This window comes from Orbicella franksi, chromosome 14 (assembly GCF_964199315.1).
Source record: "Orbicella franksi chromosome 14, jaOrbFran1.1, whole genome shotgun sequence".
Taxonomy (NCBI): Eukaryota; Metazoa; Cnidaria; class Anthozoa; order Scleractinia; family Merulinidae; genus Orbicella; species Orbicella franksi.
The window spans coordinates 13983273-13997982 of NC_138158.1; the positions used below are offsets into that span (position 1 = coordinate 13983273).

The window sequence follows — 14710 nt, forward strand, 5'->3', positions numbered from 1 at the left end:
TCGTCTGAGACGTATAACGTGTCCGTTTTAAGAGTCTTCCAGAGGCATGACTTTGTTGAGTTCGTCTGAAGTTTAATGTGCCCTATTTCCGTATTCACTAAACGCATTGTACGTCTAGAACGCATTTTTAGTCTTCCTAGGTAAATACGGCCAATGTGCCTACATTTTTTGAAATTCGATATGTGGAGGCGGCTTGGTTAGTGAGGTCTCGGTTTTAAATCTTCCTCCCTGCCACTAGATGCACTTGTGTTCAGTGGTCCTGAACTCAAATTCTCCACATCTTGTAAACAGCCAACTGTTATGGTCAGCCTCCAACCAGATGAGATATTAAACAAGTTTCAGTTCTATGTACAATATTTGTTCCTTCATTTATAGTGTTCAATTAGCGCAGCAGTGCTAAATACCATGAAACTGAGACAAAGTGACATAACTATTTATTCTTATCACGTGTTTCTTGAAAATCGTATAGCCTTCGTAACAGTGGTTTCCTTTTCGAGAGCACAAGCAGCTTGTTAACGATTGGGACACGAGGCGGAGGAAAAAAGTTATGGGGAGTGGGTTAGGGGATGAAAGCACTCTCTTCTGCCTCATCTCGTGCTTTTTGTTCCGTTCTTTCACCCCTTCTTGTTGGCAGGGCCTCTCATTCTCAGATTCCTCGTGCCTCTTTCGTTCCAAGAAAGCAAGCGGCTGCTTCGTTGACTAAAGCTCAAGCAAAGTTAAACATTTAAAGTCCTTCATTTGAGTCAAACGGGATTTGTCGTTGGATGGCATTTTCGTGTTTTAGTAAATTCTGGAATGCATGTGTTCAACTATAGCTGTCACCTTTAAATCGCTCGTTCCATTTCCATCTCAACGTATGTGTCTTGGTATTTTTCCAATTTGCTGTTTCCTCAGAGATAACAGCCCTAAAATAGAACATCTGGCAACGCTTTTACTCTACACGAGCGAAGCGTTTACTAAATTGATTGATGTGTTCATTGAATTTATGAACAAAGAATCCGTTCTCTACATTTCAATGCTGGAATATATATCTGACGCACGTTCAGAAACAAAACTAATCATTAGGGTTGAAAACATCCATAGTGAATTAAGTCGTTACGGTAGTATCAAAGCGTTTCGCTGCTAGTTATCTTTTGACAAAGTTCTTATCTCTGCTGAAGACACCGCCAAACCGTTTTGTGTATTTCTCAGTTCTCTACTTTATTTTTGCAATTGAGTTGAAAACACAAGACATGGTAATTAATTTAATACTGTCTGAAAACTATTTTTAAAGGTCAAATGCAACGAAATTTTGACAATTTTTCTTTTGTCGAAAAACCTTTATGAAAAAGTCAGTTACACCAACATGAAGCAGAATCAACTCTTAAAAATAAGCTTTGTGTGAACTGTGGCGCCCAAGACACGAAAATCCGAGGATTTCCGAGAGCTTCACGAAAACGAACCAGAAATGGCCGCGCTTGGAGTGGAAACGAAATTTTAGGTATTTGTGACGTCATATTTGGCGAGCTCATTTTCGCAACCAAATAATTTACTTGAAATTACTGAGTTTGTTTCAAGGATTTCCTGGCGTTTATTGACTTGCCGATGAATAGAATAGATCAAGATCCTGATGTTTCATTTGGAAATGTCCAAATACGGCCGTGTAAGTTCGAACCGTGGGAATCAGGCAACGATTCAGTCGATATAAACTTTAGTGGATTAGACTCGTCGAGTGAACAAGATGGCATCACGATATCAACAACGAAAGAATCGACCACATGGATTGGTGAGCCTTTCTGAATATGTTGAAAACTGCTGTTCAAAAATTAGTAATAAATTAATGAATAAAGTTCATCTTCGAGTCTTTGCCTTGTTTTATTTTGCAAAAGATGATGTTTACAATTTTCTATGGCAAGCCGTTTGTAGCAAAATTAAATCCTTGCAATATATGTTTAATCCTTTAAATAACGGTTTTATTTAAAGATAGAAAAAGACATTCAATCCAATGGTAAATAAAATTTTGGCTCAATTCAATCTTTTAATTTTCACGATTCAAGCCAATACCTGGAATATTGATTCAATGCAATACCTAAAATATTGATTCAATCCAATACCTGGAATATTGATTCAATCCAATACCTAAAATATTGATTCAATCCAATACCTGGAATATTGATTCAATCCAATACCTCGAATATTGATGCAATTCAATACCTGAAATATTGATTCAATCCAATACCTCAAATATTGATTCAATCCAATACCTCAAATATTGATTCAATCCAATACCTCAAATATTGATGCAATCTTCCTGGGCCGAGCGCGGCCAACAGGAACGAGAGTAACTGAGCACTAGAGAGCACTGAAAACATGGCGGGCGAAGGAGAACTAGATTTAGAAGTTGAGTTTCCTAAGTTTCTTGCAGACATCTTGGATAAAACGGAAATAATTTTTGAGAATTTTGACTCAGAAGTTGCAGAAGCGCACGCCGAAGTTCTTGATCAAACCATTAGTCTGCTTAGGTAAATGAGACATTGCTACAACCGAGACACAAGGGACACGGAAAATTTAGATTCCATTACTGCCGCTTTTGTAGATGTAAGTTAACCAATTTTTATGTGACAAACATATTTGTTTATTAAAAGCTGTGTGTGCTAGCTTTTTGTGGCAAATAACATAAACTGTGGCAAATTTTGCTACCACATTGGTCTTTGGTATTGTGCATATTTCTGCTGTCCAGTCATTACTGGCACACTAAACTTTGAACTGTAAACAAAATTTTTGCTGTGCCGTGTGCACAGTCAAACATGTTTCTCACAAAAACTGCTTGTGTAAACTTGGCTTTAAGTTATTTTTGAAATAAGAACCTTTACATTTTACAAGACAGCAATTATTGAACATTGGGATGTCTTTTAAGTTTTGCAATGTTGTTGTCTCATGTTTTGCATTATTTAACCCACATGTGGTATTTCTTTCCTAAAAACGATGTTTTTCTTGATATTCTATGACAAGCATGGCACCAATTTGTTGTGAATATTATCAGGTACCCAGGGCTCACGGCTAACACTACTGCCAACTAGCCACACATTTAAGTTTTGAATAGTAGATTTTGCACTTTCACTAGCCATTGTGACAATCATGATGGAATGGAGTACTGGTCTACTGGATGAAAACAAAATTGAGAATTATCCTGACAAAGTAAAACTGAAGAGAATAGAAACTAATGAAAACAGGGAAACTATGAGTGGATTTCATGGAAATAATTGCCTTAATAAGCATATGATAAATATTTAACTATTAAAGGGAGATAAAAGAAAATGGCAACACTGATAAAAGTACATCAGAGATTGGACATAAGCATATTCAAGAAAAGCAGGATTCGTGTTTGTGGGAGTGAAATTTTCTTAGTGATTATTATTAACATTTTTGATGCAACAAGAAATGTTCAAGATTGACCACTCTTATAAAAAAGTCAGTGAAGCTGTGTATGAAAAAGGCTGGCTGGTGCAAAGTTAGTTTTGGCTAGTGACATGAGTCCTGTTAGTAGCCATTACGCCAGTGCACCAAGAGGTTAGTCTTGTGTCCTGGGTACTTTTGAAAATAAGATAACAAATTAACCTTGCAACATTTTAACATCTGTTTTGATAAGCACCTGAAAAATCTACAAGGCAGAGTAGTGCACATGGCAGTTATCAAATGCCCTGATTTCTCTTCAGTTTAGTTGCGTTGCTAGAAGTTAGGCATTCTGTAATTCAAGCAGTTTCTAAGTTTTGTATATCAATGAAAAGGAAGATGAGAAAATAATTTACTTGATACAGGGTGAGGTTTTCTGTTGTGAATTGAGTTGCAAAAATACTTTAAGGGCCATAATCTCCTTTACCCAGCCCACACACATGTAGTATTATGCAATTGTCAGTTGCCCAAGTTTAACTGTCACTAGTTCTAGAGCCTCTTGGAAGATGTCTACTCCCATTTGACTTGATTATTTTAAGGGATCTAGCCTTTCCAATACAAATGACTGCACTGAATCATGTTGTCCCAGGTCAATTTCTTCAACTACAGCATTGTTATCACTGCCCAATGGAGTTGGACCATCAGGATCATCACCATAGTATTCAAAATCATATGACTTTCCATTTGAAAGGGGGTTTTCAGGCTGCATCATATGATTAAGCCACATTTGGTATGGCAACCAGTTTTTTTTCTGTTCTTACATTTTGGTGGTTGAAAGCTTCAGTGAACTGGCAAAGAGCAAGGTTTATCCTTGGTTGAAAAACTAAGTGTAAGGTGGAAAGATGCACTGAATTATCAGTGTTCAGGATGCCTGACAATTCCATACTACAAAAAGTGTAAAAGTACAAGTGGGAAGCACAACGGAAACATCCCTCCACAATCTTTCAATTCGTTGGTTGTGTTGATGGTCCTGCAGTGAAGCTGCCCCTCTCCTCTCTTCTAACCTGCTCCATTGTATCGCACACACCAACGTTTTCAACACCACGATCTACTCGTACTCTCGAAGGCCAAAATTCTCCGTCTCTCTTAACGGCATCCAGAAACAATTCAAGAACTGTTTCTGCTTTATTGTTGGCACTACATTTCAAAAACATTATTCTCCGAGAAAATCCGTCTATACAGCCGAATTAGTATTTTCCACCGGATCACAGAGTGATGTCCATCCAGATGCCAAAGCGAATTTACGCACCCCATCTCAAGACAGTATTTTGGGGATCTAATTTTGCTAACCTTTCTCTTATTCTTCTCCGTTGAACCCGTAACCCAATGGACTTAAAGAAACCTGCAATGAAATTATATCCATACTCTTGAATGATTTCGGTTCCTTATCAGGTAAGCTGTTGAAATCCCTCATATCTTCTCAGCCATACTCTGTCAATCTTCTGTGAATTGTCCATCTCCAAACTCCAATCATCTTTGTTATCGTTGTCCAGATGAATCCTAGTCCTCAAAGTTCCTCGAGCACCTCAACAGGAATTTTAAGAAATGGTCTTCCATGATTCCAACTTCTGAGTCAAAATTCTCAAAAATTATTTCCGTTTTATCCAAGATGTCTGCAAGAAACTTAGGAAACTCAACTTCTAAATCTAGTTCTCCTTCGCCCGCCATGTTTTCAGTGCTCTCTAGTGCTCAGTTACCCTCGTTCCTGTTGGCCGCGCTCGGCCCAGGAAGATTGCATCAATATCTGAGGTATTGGATTGAATCAATATTTGAGGTATTGGATTGAATCAATATTTCGGGTATTGGATTGCATCAATATTCGAGGTATTGGATTGAATCAATATTCCAGGTATTGGATTGAATCAATATTCCAGGTATTGGATTGAATCAATATTTTAGGTATTGGATTGAATCAATATTTTAGGTATTGGATTGAATCAATATTCCAGGTATTGGATTGAATCAATATTTTAGGTATTGGATTGAATCAATATTTTAGGTATTGCATTGAATCAATATTTCAGGTATTGGATTGAATCGTGAAAATTAAAAGATTGAATTGAACCAAAATTTAACTTACCATTGGATTGAATGCCTTTTTCTATCTTTAAATAAAACCGTTATTTAAAGGATTAAACATATATTGCAAGGATTTAATTTTGCTACAAACGGCTTGCCATAATTTTCTTTTGGTCAGTAAGAAAAGTTGATCAGCTCACCTGATATAAGCCCTTACTGAAAGTTGTTTTGGCCGAACGTTTAATGTTTAAGCTCATCTTGTTTTTGTCGTTTTACATGACATGTAGTTACGTTTTCGTCGTTAGAATGCTATGGGTTGCAGGGTTTTCACAGGTCAGAAAAGTGCTAGGGAAAATTAGTTCATCAAGGTTAGGTAATTTTATTTTGTGTCAGGGAATTAACATTGACATTTTGAAGGAAAATGAAATAAAATTAAAATATAACATTACTGGAATCTCGAATACTATTTTCTTAACAAAGAAGTAAATTTGTTGAAAATTTATCAGTCGTAAATGGCTGGAATTCAAAAGTATGGCTGTTAGGGAGGTAAAAGGTAATGTCTACATACGAGCCAAGTGGCTCATCAGGCCGTAGCTTATCCCGGTTTCGGTAGCATAAAGCGACCAGGAGTATTTCTACTTCCCCCTGGATGGGATGCTAGTCCACCGTAGGCTTACCCCTCAGCATTAAATTCGCCAGTACCGATTCATACACCTGGGTGGAGAGAGGCACTGTGAGAGTAGAGTGCCCACGAACACAACACAATGTCCCCGGACAGGGCTCGAACCCGGACCGTTCGCTCCTGAGTCGAGCGCACAAACCACGAGGCTACTGCACCTCCCACAATGACCAGTACTGTAGGATTATATATTTAAATTGCTTTTATTCATCCTTTGTGATACTATTCCCTGCATTTATAAGCGCTTACCTGCCCATTTAAAATGTGTCCGTGTATTTTGATAAATTACTAACTTACTTGCTCAGTCAAGCATTATACATGTAGCTTCCTATGGCTATTCACACCACATCAGCTAAACATCAATTAAACTTTATTATTTATAAATTAAATGACATACAGTACATGTACTGAATGTAAAGATCCTGGTTTTGGTTTCCAAGTAAGCACTCTGGCCTCAATTAGAAACATGAGAGATGTTCAAAACAAAAAATATTCTGACAGAACAGATATGAATTAACCCATTGGCACTTGAAGGGATAACTATGGCACACCCACCTAAACATGTTTCATACAAGAACATACAAATCCGGGGATAAGTTATTTCTTCAGTTTCAACTAAACATGCTCAAGGAGAAATAAATAGCTCTTTTAGGATTTAAAAAGAGGTTAGTGACCTTGATAAATTTATTGCAAACTCCCAGTGGAGGAAATCTCATGTGAAAGCCCTGTGGATGGTTGTTGTCTCTTTTTGCATAGTAAAAAGATGAGAATTGTGATATTATCATTTGTCTCATGGTGAGGTCACTAGAGTTATAGATCACAACACAACAACTGCTCACTGCTAGTCGTCATCAAGAAGTACCATTTATATCATGCAAGGGGGCTTGTGATTGTTGCATTCAATCCATCTTTCCAGCAAAAAGTTTATTTATCAGTACGCTGATGAACAATGAAAATTCCTACAACATTACAGCATTACTTATAGGGCAATAGCCAGGAAAAAATATGACCGAGGCAATGTCCACAGTAAAATTCTCTTCCTAGATATTTAGCAGTGTTTTACTTCACCTTCAAAAAAGAAACAACAGAAACGAAAAAAAAAAAAAAAATGGCCGAGGCAAGTGGCTACAGTAGCTACAGCCTTGACTGAGGGTATTTCGCGTGAAATGCCTTGTCTTCTTCACTCAACAAAGTACCACTAAGGGTTGCAAGCCAGAGGTAAGAGAATATAGTCGTACTATGTTCTTGGTTTAGGCCTGTCAGTTATGAAATCCTGGATAAAAGCATTGGATACCATTCATGGGTTTAATTTGTATGTCTGCTTTAGGATGACATCTTTCAGTTATCACTCAAAGCTCGAGTCACACTGACATTACTCTACTTCAGGAATCTGACTCCACTTTCCAGGCTAGTACCCCCATCCCTCTTCCTTAACACGGGATGCACTGAAACCAACCTGACACTTCATCCCAGCACTGAAGTTACGACTGAAAAAAATCCTCAATACTCTTGTAAAAAGTATCTTTATATTTTGTTCAACTAATAACAATGTTGTTGCAGAAAATTGGTCTTACTTAAGCTTAGTATATACCACACAAATGAATAGTGCTTTTCCGCGCTCTGATTGGTTAACTCGGAGGTGATTAGCAAGTACTATTCACCTCCGAGCAGCCGGCGCGAGAGATTTTAAAACTTTCAACCGCTTGTCACACATAAAATAACGTTTTGGTCCGCTAATTATTCAGCTTGTGTGGTATATACTAACACAATTATTCACCTCAGTGTCGGTGAAAGTGATGGACCTCCATATCGGTGAATAATTGTTAATTATTTACAAATCACGATGGCGTGAAATCATGTTAAATGACAAAAATCACACTTTTCTAGTTCCTCTTTTTATTTCAACTAGACTAAGTTTAGAAAATGAGATTGTGAATCCAAAAAGTTAAACTTGATATAATAAAAACCTCGCAATAGTTTTATTTAGTATATACCACACAAGTAAATAGTACTTTTCGCGCACGCTGATTGGCTAGCTCGGAGGTGATTAGCCAAGTACTATTCACCTCCGAGCAGCCGAAGAAAAACAAAATGGCTCTCCGTTTCAAATAAATAAAGTTACTCTTAAACAAATAAAGTTACTCTTTGGTCCGCTAGTTATTCAACTTGTGTGGTATATACTAAAACAATTATTCACCTCAGTGTCGGTGAAAGTGGTGGATTAATTTACCTCCACTCCGCTGAATAATTGTTAAATACAGCGACTTTACCCCGGGCTTTACCTCGCTTTCTGCTCTTCACAATATGGCTGCCGCTGCCGAACAATTGCATTCCGTGTTGGTAGAGCGTTTGTTTCTTGGGTCTTCGTCGTCAACGCTTGGCTTTACGGCATATGGTACAGCTCCGAAGGTTTTTGGGCTTGAACTCGAGACCCTGCTTAGCGATTACGAAAGATACCGCTTCGAGGTTTCTGCTGAAATGTTTGCTGGAAGCGCGAAGATGAGATGAAACTAGATGAAACAGTTCCCTACATCGCTTCTCATCCTTTAAAGGGATGTAACTAGGCTCATACCACAGATTTTCGAGTGATTGCTACAATTAACGCTGCACAAAACACTCATATTTGCCCTAATACTTTGTTGTTCTGAACGGGAGCTCACCAATTATGACGTCGCAAAATCCAGTTCCGACAATTTTCCGAAGTTTCCACGAACCGTTCCGTTTGTAAAGCGAAGAAAAAATAGCTGTTTTCAAGGTCTAATATCTCGGCGGCTTTTTGACTAAATCAGGTAAAATTTTGGGTTATGATTACTTGGATTAGTATCTTTTATTTTAACTTATAATCAAACTAGGCCCAATTTCGTTGCATTTGACCTTTAATAATCATTGACTTCTGACAGAGAAGAAATTTTAACCATAGTGGACAATTTAACCTAGCCTGGAACCTAGCCTGTCTTAGTAAATTCTCTCAAGGAATCAGGGGTTTCAATAAAAGCCGTTTACCGATGATCTACCGCCGCCTGTAGGACCTCTTACCGCTGTCTGTTTGGATTTCATTAATGAAAATAAAAATGTTATTAATAAAAAAAGCAAATACAACAACGACGACGACCACTGACATTTTTAAATGCTACAAAAAAGCAGGCAAACTAAATGTTCCAAAGAAACAGCGTACATGTTGTTTGTAGTCGCTGATCAGTGTTATCACTATTCATCTCAGGATACCTAAGACATCTAAATGATTTAATAATATTATTTAATTTTTTCATTATTTTATGATTATTGAATACCTTAATAATGAACCGTGGGAGAATCAATGAAAAGTTGAAAATGAGGTTTGTTTTGTAAGAAAGAATTTTGTTGTAAAGTTTATCTATTTCATTTTTTTCTAAAGAGTTAAAAATCAGTGTGTTGCCATGTTGGTACATTTGAATGAGTAGCAGAGAAGTTGTACTTGTTTTAAGAAGGGACTTCAAAGAAATTACTGCCTAAGTGGATATCAAGAGTCATGAGAGAGATATCTGCCTAGAAAGGTATGCCTCTGCAAAAAATTAATAATTTGTTTAAAAAAGATCCTGCTTTTGGTCAATAAAAATACCCATCAACAGCAGGCTTTTTGATGCCCAGAACGCTGGAAATCGCATTTCCAAGCTTCTAGATTTCAATTTTTTCTGGGGGAGCATGCCCCCAGACCCCCGTAGGGCAAAGGGACCTCACGGCCTCTTTAGTGATCACAGCCGCCTATTACACCTTCAGCGGCCGCTTATAACTAACGTTACTGAAACCCCCGAGGAATGTTAATGATGTTATGTTACTCTCTAGACTACCAGTAGTCCCTCTTTTCGCTTAGTCCGTCGTGACTGACGCGAAAGAAAACTGCAAGAGCAAAATAGCCCCGCGTATTCCTGGGTCGAGGAGCGCGCGAAAGGACAGACTACCGCCTAAGCCCAAGAGTTTGTCCTTTCACAGCCGAGCGATTTTTCGGTGTAGGATTTTTCCTCTTGAAGTCCTCTTGTTATTGCCTGTTGTCAATAACCCCGGGAGATACTCTGAATAAAATTGCTCTATTCTACTACTCTTCAAGTAACAAGGCAAAAACATGCCGTGAGAAGTAGATCTTCGTTCAGTGTTCGTTCAGCGAAACTGCCAAAAAATTAAAAAGAAGACAGCGAATGAGGCATCTTGTAACGATTTTCGCTGCGTCTGTAGTATTGCGAAGATTTCAAATGCAGAGTTTCCACCGAGAATATACATTACGTATTTGACATAGGAGTTCATCCAACTGCGGTGAAATGTTTGCCGATAGCAGCGAAAAGTTTCGGTTGAATGTGTGGTTTCAAGTAAAAGTCCGGTGCACAGGGTCAATCTTTCAAATGGACGGTAGAAAGGCCAAGCTCAGTGAATTCATGTTCGCTGACTTGACGATGCTGTTGAGCGGTGAACTAACGCGCTCGTAGTCGTAGTTGGAGGCGGAAAGCTTTGCCAAACAAAACACTTGATAAATTTAAATCTTTCAAAAGCTAAGCCTGTCGGCAGATTCGCAAGAACATCACGGCCACGGCCTTGCGAAGCGCCATTCCAATGCTTCGATTTGCTCCGGTTCCAAAACATTCCTGCAAGACGTCACACGTATCTCGAATGTTGACAGCGCGTTGTCAACGCTCCTAATATAAGCCAATCATATTTTTGTGTTGTGAGAGCAACGCATAATTCAAACTCTTGGACTTAGGCGGTAGTCCCTCCTTTCGCGCGCCCCTCGACCCAGGATTTCGCGCGGCGCGGCGCACGACGGACGACGCACGACGGACTAAGCGAAAGAGGGATTACTCGTAGTCTAGTTACTCTCCGTAAGAGTCGGCTTCCCAAGTGAATAAACCTCAGTATTATGTAAGAATTAGTGGAAAATACTAAGAATTAGGGAAGTTTTTTCTTGTCAAATATTGCTTACCTACAGGGCGACAAGCCTAATGACAGACCCGCTGACACTAACATTACATTTAAAACAAGTCGCTTATATGTTTTTTCATGCTATGATATATATTGACTTAAGAAATACATTGTTTTCGTGTTGTTTAAATTTCGTACTGCGTTTCTCAGGTCATTGTACGTATGTTTTGGTCTTTTCTTAGAAATCCATATCAACCCATGGATTTCCAGGGATTCCAGGATCTGATGACATGCCGGAAATGCCTGGCATTCCGGGAGCCCAAGGACCGCAGGAAAGAAATGGAGTTAGAGGACAGACTGGTGACAAGGGGACGCAAGGAATGCTGGGACAAAAGGGAGAGAAAGGAAATGAAGGGCCTCGTGGAAAGAGCGGTACCGCCAGGAATGATGGGAATAAAAGGAGCGCCGGAAATTGTGGGAGATCAAGGAATAAAAGGGGTTAAGGGAGAGAAAGGAGAAAGCGTGACAAGTCCTTCTAGTGCAGTACCACAAACCAACTGGAAATAATGTGTGTGGACAAATCTGAATGATAATCAAGATAACGGCAAGATCAAGGTAGGAGAGAAATGTTCTGATTTGAAATGGCTGCGAACAAAATAATTCGACGAGGGTTCCTTTGAATAAAAAATTAGGGTTCTGGTGGGGCCTTCATTCAACTCTCTTTAGGAGTTGTATTGCAGTTGCACTTTAATTTAATTGTGGCCTCTTCCATTATCATTAGTAGTAGAATATTTAATGATTTTTAAATTGTATTTTCCTTGTATTTTTCTATTTGAATTTGTAATTGTAGTTGTTTGGTAGATTTTAAGGACCACAATGAGAACTACTGGTTTTACTAGTAATTGCGATATCCAATAAAGGCATTATTATTATTATTATTATTATTATTATTATTATTATTCCATGGATGCGTTCAGTTGGTTGGGTCGAAACGCGAAAACACGACGGAGCGACGGAAGGAGAGAAATGATTGGTGTCTTTCCGCGCCGGGATTCTCCCTATTTTTTCGTGCGCCATTTACGCGCTGGGCCCTGACTAACTGAACGTCTAGAGGAAGCTAAATTTTTTATTATGACTCTCCCTTTAATTCCTATCCACTGTTTACTAAATACAAGTGATATATTCTATAGGGACTCATTACTTTTTTTTTTCACTTTATTTTTGTATTTTTGCATTGAAAAAATCAGGCATTTCTTGTGGTAGCAATAACTGGGTAAATTAATAAAGAAAAAGAAGGTTAAAAGTTTCAAAAGTGGTCCTCGGTCGCATTTACGAGGTGGTCACGTAAACGAGGTTCTTACATAAGAAATTATTAACTGAGATGACTGAGGTTTTTGTTTAGGGCCAATGTGGTGGTTGTGTTAACGAGCCGTAGTGGTCAAAAGGTTAAACTGTACCGGCATTTCTTTTATTATTCAAAAAATGTAGTTTTTCTGCCATCGTTTCACACTCCCAGAGTCTACAGAAACAGAGTTAGAGAGAACAAAATGCCAATTTTGAGTTCCTGAACCTCGTGCCGAAACTTCGGATAAATGAGAAAATATATTGCAGAGGCCGATAGCGTACGATAGCTCAGCCAATCAGATTGTAGAATTTATAACAAGATGGTAATTTTATTGCACAGAACGTCCGGGAAAATCATTCGAGTAAATTCATCAATTGTTGTTAGTCAAGTGCTAGGTGTCATTAGAGCTGACTTCGTTTCCAAAATTTTGGGTTGAATGGTTCGCGTTTCGGAAATTCAACACTTTCTGGATCTTTGTGGAGTTTTTTCCAGGAAATTTCCTCGCCATTTGCGCTCGTTTCGAAATTTTCGGAAGTTTTGGTTGATTGGAAATCGAAAGTGCCCCTAGTTTGCCTAAATTAACCTACTAATGAGAAACAAGATGATCTGCTAATTGACAGACTTTTCTTCGGACGTACCGTGCTTGTGTAGAAGTTTGGTGAACATGGCTTCTTTTAGAGATTCGTTACGGAGCGTTGCGAGTATTGGAGCTTTCACAGTGCATGTCGAAAATTGTGGTCTTCATTGATTCGTTTACCAGTCTCGCAAATCATATAATTCGGAGATCCCAAAAATGATCTGAAAGCGAATCCGTTATCACCCATGTTATTCACCATGGTTGAAGCTAAGCGTGAAAGCAACAGTAACGACGAGGAAGCAAAGCGCAAATATGTCTGCGTGATTCTTGTTTTTCAATCATCCGAGGGACTCACCCGGAAAAGCATCATCAACTTTAATTACAGTAAGTAAAATCCTGGATCTTTATACGAAGTAAAAACCATGTTGCTAATTTACCTCTGAGGTAAAATCGATTGCTCATGAAAGACTCAGTTTTCCGAAGCCAATATTGCATTTTCCTAGGTAAAATGGCCTCCCCTGAGCATCGCTGCTAATGCAAAGTGTTCCTTGCCTTAAGCAAAAGGCAAAAGACGATGTCTAAAATAAATCATCATTAACGACGATGAGTCCTATTTGGTCTCAGGCCGCATTTAACTAAGAAGACGAATAATGTGTCTAATTAAGTGCGTCTAGGTAAATACGAGACCCATTAAACTTGTGTGTTTTTCTCGCAAACAAAGTTCTTGTTACAGACACTGTTGTTCGCTTAATAACAAATTGAGCAGATTCCCATTTTAGGGAGGTGTGTGTGTGTGTGTGTGTTTCGTATTTGACTAGAGGAGTTATATATCTCAGAAGTTAAACGCGCCCGTTTCATAAAATTATTGAGTTTGTATGAGGTTTAATGCTTCCTATTTCCCTATTTACTGTACAAGTAATACGTCTAAGACGCATTATTCGTTTTCCTAGGTAAATACGACCAATGCGCCTACTTTTTAAATTCAATTTAATAGCATGTATTACACGTTTCTTGAAAATCGTATAGCCTTCGTAGCAGTGGTTTCCTTTTCAAGAGCACTCGCAGCTTGTGAACGACTGGAGCGCGAGGCGGAGGAGAAAAGTTGCGGCGAGTTTTTAGTTCCCTCTCTCATCCATTCTACTTCCCACAGCCTCTTACTCCAAGATTCTCCGCGCTTCTTGCGCTTTAAGAAAGCAGGCGACTGCTTCGCTAACTAAACCTCACGCAAAGTTAAACATTTAACTCTTACACAGGGAAGTCCTTTATTTGAGTTAAACGTGACTTGTCGTTGGATAGCATGTTCGTGTTTTAGCAAATTCTGGAATGCGTGTGTTCAACGATAGTTCACCTTTAACCCTCTCGTTCTATTTTCATCTCAACGTACGTGTCTTGGTATTTTTCCAATTTTGTTGTTGTTTGAGATAACAGCCCTTAAAAAGAACATCTGGCAATGCTTTAACTCTACGCCAGCGGTGCATTTACTAAATTGATTAAGGTGTGTTCATTACATTGATGAACAAAGAATCCCTTCTTTACATTACAATGCTGGAATATATATCCGATGCATGTTAAGAAACAAACATTAACGTTAGGATTGAAACCATCCATAATCAATTAAGCCGTTACGGTGATATCAAAGGGTTTCGCTGCTAGTTATCTTTTAACGAAGTTCTTATCTCTGCTGAAAACACCGCAAAGTTAATTAGTGCATTTGTCAGTCCTGTGCCTTATCTTTGAAATTCAGTTTAAACACAAGACGTGGTAATACTGT

At 38.5% G+C, this 14710-nt stretch overlaps 1 pseudogene across 1 annotated transcript in view; it reads left to right on the plus strand.

The window, feature by feature from the left end:
- Window positions 1-14710, plus strand: part of LOC145467435 (uncharacterized) — a 267594-nt pseudogene that overhangs the window by 125316 nt on the left and 127568 nt on the right. The gene's annotated exons all lie outside the window — the stretch shown is intronic.